Genomic DNA, 5625 nt, shown 5'->3' with positions numbered 1-5625 from the left:
CTCTGGGCCTCAGTTCCCTCATCTGTAAAATGGGGATTAAGACTGTGAGCCCCCTGTGGGACAACCTGATGGCCTTGTAACCTCTCCAGCTCTTAGAACAGTGCTTTGCACATAGTAAGCGCTTAATAAATGCCATTATTACTATTATTATTAAGACTGATATCATTTCTGTAAATTACAAAATTGGGTTGTTTGATATGCATCCAAGGTCTGCCCTTTCTCATTCTAGTTGTCAGACAATGTTTCCTGAAACACGCATGGCAGAAAGACAGTTAATTTGCCCCAGTGGCCAACAATAGGCGAAATAATCCAATTATCACCTCTAAATTGGTAGAAATCAGTCATACCGATATATACGCCAATCTGAAAATCAATGCTGAAGAAGCTTCAATTCAGGTAAAAAAAAAAAAATTGAAAGAAAATCTCCTGAGCAAATTAAACCCCGAAATAAGTTGTTGTTTTCTTTTTTTTTTTCTTTTCTTCAAGATCACTTTAAATTTAGAAAATTTAAGTTGGGCTGCAGACCATAAATACTTCTCATCTTTCTGCCAGGGATGATTTCAAAATGGTATTCTTGCGTTTTTTTGGCAGCCGTGCTATTATGTGTTTTAATTAACTGCATTAAAAAAAAAAGGAAGCGGATTATTGTGGGGAGCGCAAGCAAATCCCGACCCTGTTCGGCCGGCCTGCGCCCTCTAGTGGGCGGAGAGAACAACTGAGGCCCCTTCCCGAATCCCTTTTTCCCTCTCTCCTTTTCCTTCTCTCCATGGCCTCTTCAAGTGATTGACGGCTGAAATTCCCTAAATCATCCCTCATCTCAAGCATATTGAGTTGGAACAGGTGCTACGTCGCACACCCTCACACACACACAGACACACACATTTCTGATTGAGACTGTGAATCCCACGTGGGACGGGGACTGATTTGGTTTGATTGTCTCCCCCTTCTAGACTGTGAGCCCACTGTTGGGTAGGAACCGTCTCTATATGTTGCCAGCTTGTACTTCCCAAGCACTTAGTACAGTGCTCTGCACACAGTAAGCGCTCAATAAATACGATTGATTGATTGATTGATTGATTCTGTTCTCTGTCTCCCCCTTCTAGACCGTGAGCCCACTATTGGGTAGGGACCGTCTCTATATGTTGCCAACTTGTACTTCCCAAGCGCTTAGTACAGTGCTCTGCACTCAGTAAGCGCCCAATAAATACGATTGATGATGACAGTAAGCGCTCAATAAATATGATTGATTGATTGATTGTTCTCTGTCTCCGCCTTCTAGACCGTGAGCCCACTATTGGGTAGGAACCGTCTCTATATGTTGCCAGCTTGTACTTCCCAAGCGCTTAGTCCAGTGCTCTGCACACAGTAAGCGCTCAATAAATACGATTGATTGATTGATTGATTGATTCTGTTCTCCGTCTCCCCCTTCTAGAACGTGAGCCCACTATTGGGTAGGGACCGTCTCTATATGTTGCCAACTTGTACTTCCCAAGCGCTTAGTACAGTGCTCTGCACTCAGTAAGCACTCAATAAATACGATTGATGATGACAGTAAGCGCTCAATAAATACGATTGATTGATTGATTGATTGATTGATTGTTCTCTGTCTCCCCCTTCCAGACCGTGAGCCCACTATTGGGTAGGGACCATCTCTATATGTTGCCAACTTGTACTTCCCAAGCACTTAGTACATGCTCTGCACACAGTAAGCGCTCAATAAATACGATTGATTGACTGATTGATTGTTCTCTGTCTCCCCCTTCTAGAACGTGAGCCCACTATTGGGTAGGAACCGTCTCTATATGTTGCCAGCTTGTACTTCCCAAGCACTTAGTACAGTGCTCTGCACACAGTAAGCGCTCAATAAATACGATTGATTGATTGATTGATTGATTCTGTTCTCCGTCTCCCCCTTCTAGACTGTGAGCCCACTATTGGGTGGGGACCGTCTCTATATGTTGCCAACTTGTACTTCCCAAGCGCTTAGCACAGTGCTCTGCACACAGTAAGGGCTCAATAAATACGATTGATTGATTGATTGTATCCATCCCAGCGCTTAGTACAGTGCCCGGCACATAGCGCATAACAGATACCACAATTATTATCATATTAGGATGTGGAATGGTACATTGATGATGCAGCCCAGAGCGCTGAAGCAGAATTAGAGAAGCAGCGTGGCTCAGTGGAAAGAGCCCGCCGGGCTTTGGAGTCAGACGTCGTGGGTTCAAATCCCGGCTCCGCCAATTGTCAGCTGTGTGACTTTGGGAAAGTCACTTAACTTCTCTGGGCCTCAGTTACCTCATCTGTAAAATGGGGGTTAAGACTGTGAGCCCCCATGGGACAACCTGATCACTTTGTAACCTCCCCAGCGTTTAGAACAATGCTTTATGCATAGTAAGTGCTAAATAAATGTCATTATTATTATTATTATTCTTGAAGCAGCGTGGCTCAGTGGAAAGAGCACGGGCCTTGGAATCAGAGGTCGTGGGTTCAAATTCCTACTACAGTGCTTTGCACATAATAAGCGCTTAAGAAATGCCATCATTATTATTGAAGGAAATGGGATTTGAGATCATCATCCTGTTTAACTATTAAAACACACACAGACATACAGACACAAAACTTGCTGGTTATTAGACCACCCTGATCTTTCTTTTTAGTAAACAAACCACTATTTATAGAGAGGGAGAGCTTTTTTTCTAATCAGGAATGAGATAAAATGAAATGAACTGGGTAACTGTAACTCAATCCTTTATCTCCAGTGTAGACTTAAATCAATCAAGTCATCAATGATAATAATAATAATTATTATTATTATTATGGAATTTGTTAAGTGCTTACTATGCGCCAGGCACTGTACTAAACACTGGGATGGATAAAAGCAAATCCGATTGGACATAGTCCCTGTCCCACCTGGGACTCATGGTCTCAATCCCTATTTTACAGATGAGGTAACTGAGGCCCAGGGAAGTGAAGTGATTTACCCAAGGTCACACAGGAGAAAAAGGGATGTAGGATTTAGAACCCTTTACTTTCTGACTCTCAGGACCGTGCTCTAGCCATTATGCCGTGCTGCTTTGACTATGCCATTCATTTAGCTCTTACTACCTGAAATGGACATTTTGGGTTTGGGTTTTTTTTTCACGGTATTTGTTAAGTGCTTACTATGTACCAGGCTCTGTACTAAGAGCTGGGGTAGATACGAGGTAATCAGGTTGGACACAGTCCATGATCCATATGGGGCTCACAGCCTTAATCCTCATGTTACAGATGAGATAACTGAGGCACAGAGAAGTTAACTGACTAGCCCAAGGTCACACAGCAGACAGGTGGCAGAGCTGGGATTAGAACACAGGTCCTTTGACTTTCGGGCCCGGGCTCTTTCCACTAGACCACACTGTTTCCTGTTTTATCTCAAGCCGACTGGATGTCTTTCACGTAGGAAGTTGTGTGAGGTTCATTATACATTACAGACTGTGAAATTCTTGTGGGCATAGAACTTGTCGAATTATTCTATTGCACTTTCCCAAAAGCTTAGTAAATGCTCTACCCAGGTAAGGCTGTAAGATCCTTGAGAAGATCAGAGAAGCAGTGTGACTCAGTGAAAAGAGCCCGGGCTTGGGAGCCAGAGGTCATGGGTTCTAATTCCGGCTCTGCCACTTGTCAGCTGTGTGACTTTGGGCAAGTCACTTAACTTCTCTGGGCCTCAGTTACCTCATCTGTGAAATGGGGATTAAGACTGTGAGCCCACGTGGGACAACCTGATCACCTTGTATTCATTCATTCATTCAATCGTATTTATTGAGCGCTTACTGTGTGCAGAGCACTGTACTAAGCGCTTGGGAAGTACAAGTTGTCAACATATAGAGACGGTCCCTACCCAACAGTGGGCTCACAGTCTAGAAGGGGGAGACAGAGAACAAAACATATTAACAAAATAAAATAAGTAGAATAAATATGTACAAGTAAAATAAATAAATAGAGTAATAAATATGTACAAACATATATAATATATACAGGTGCTGTGGGGAAGGGAAGGAGGTAAGGCGGGGGGGATGGAGAGGGGGAAGAGGGGGAAAGGAACAGGGGGCTCAGTCTGGGAAGGCCTCCTGGAGGAGGTGAACTCTCAGTAGGGCCTTGAAGTGAGGAAGAGAGCTAGCTTGGCGGATGTGGAAAAACATGGAACGCTTCACGAATTTGCACGTCATCCTTGCGCAGGGGCCATGCTAATCTTCTCTGTACCGTTCCAATTTTAGTATATGTGCTGCCATCCCCCCCCAGTGCTTAGAACTGTGCTTCTCACATAGTAAGTGCTTAACAAATGCCATTATTATTATTATCATTATTGAAGGCAGGGATAATGTCTTATAATTATAGCTCTATTGTACTCTCCCAAGATTTTAATACCATTCTCTGCACATAAATGCACATACTGTCCTATCCTTTCCATCCAAATTGCTACCACGTTAGTACAATCACTCATCCTATCCCACCTGGATGACTACATCAGCCTCCTTGCTGACCTCCCAGCCTCCTGTCTCTCCCCACTAAAGTCCTTGCTTCACTCTGCTGCCCGGATCATTTTTTCCACAGAAACGTTCAGCACATATTTCCCCACTCCTCAGAAGACTCCAGTGGTTGCCCATCCACTTCCACATCAAACAGAAACTCCTCACCATCGGCTTTAAAGCAGTCCACCGCCTTGCCCCCTCCGACCTCACCTCACTACTCTCCTGCTCCATCCCAGTCCACACACCTCTAATGACAACCTTCTCAATCTCATCATCATCATCATCATCAATCGTATTTATTGAGCGCTTACTATGTGCAGAGCACTGTACTAAGCGCTTGGGAAGTACAAATTGGCAACATATAGAGACAGTCCCTACCCAACAGTGGGCTCACAGTCTAAAAGGGGGAGACAGAGAACAAAACCAAACATACTAACAAAATAAAATAAATAGAATAGATGTGTACAAGTAAAATAAATAAATAGAGTAATAAATATGTACAAACATATATACATATATACAGGTGCTGTGGGGAAGGGAAGGAGGTAAGATGTTGCCTACATCCTGCCTCTTGTCTGGAACCTTCTCCCTCCTCAAATTCACCAGGTAATGACCACCCCCACCCTTTCAAAGCCTTACTGAAGGCACAGCTCCTCCAAAGGGCCTTCCTTTTATTCATTCATTTAATCATATTTTTTGAGCACTTATTGTCATCATCATCATCATCAATCGTATTTATTGAGCGCTTACTATGTGCAGAGCACTGTACTAAGCGCTTGGGAAGTACAAATTGGCAACATCTAGAGACAGTCCCTACCCAACAGTGGGCTCACAGTCTAAAAGGGGGAGACAGAGAACAAAACCAAACATACTAACAAAATAAAATAAATAGAATAGATATGTACAAATAAAATAGAGTAAAAAATATGTACAAACATATATACATATATACAGGTGCTGTGGGGAAGGGAAGGAGGTAAGATGGGGGGGATGGAGAGGGGTACGAGGGGGAGAGGAAGGAAGGGGCTCAGTCTGGGAAGGCCTCCAGGAGGAGATGAGCTCTCAGCAGGGCCTTGAAGGGAGGAAGAGAGCTAGCTTGGCGGATGGGCAGAGG

The 5625-nt window shown here is 43.7% G+C and overlaps 1 non-coding gene across 1 annotated transcript; it reads right to left on the bottom strand.

Annotated features, from left to right (window-relative positions):
• Window positions 1-4173: 4173 nt before the first annotated feature.
• Window positions 4174-4284, bottom strand: LOC119924568. Its single transcript, XR_005449273.1, has one exon. It is a non-coding gene; the product is annotated as a U6 spliceosomal RNA (small nuclear RNA).
• Between the last annotated feature and the right edge of the window lie 1341 nt (window positions 4285-5625).

This window comes from Tachyglossus aculeatus, chromosome 2 (genome assembly GCF_015852505.1).
Source record: "Tachyglossus aculeatus isolate mTacAcu1 chromosome 2, mTacAcu1.pri, whole genome shotgun sequence".
Lineage (NCBI taxonomy): Eukaryota > Metazoa > Chordata > Mammalia > Monotremata > Tachyglossidae > Tachyglossus > Tachyglossus aculeatus.
Note: the sequence above shows the minus strand (reverse complement) of the source record. Positions and strands in the feature narration are given on the sequence as shown.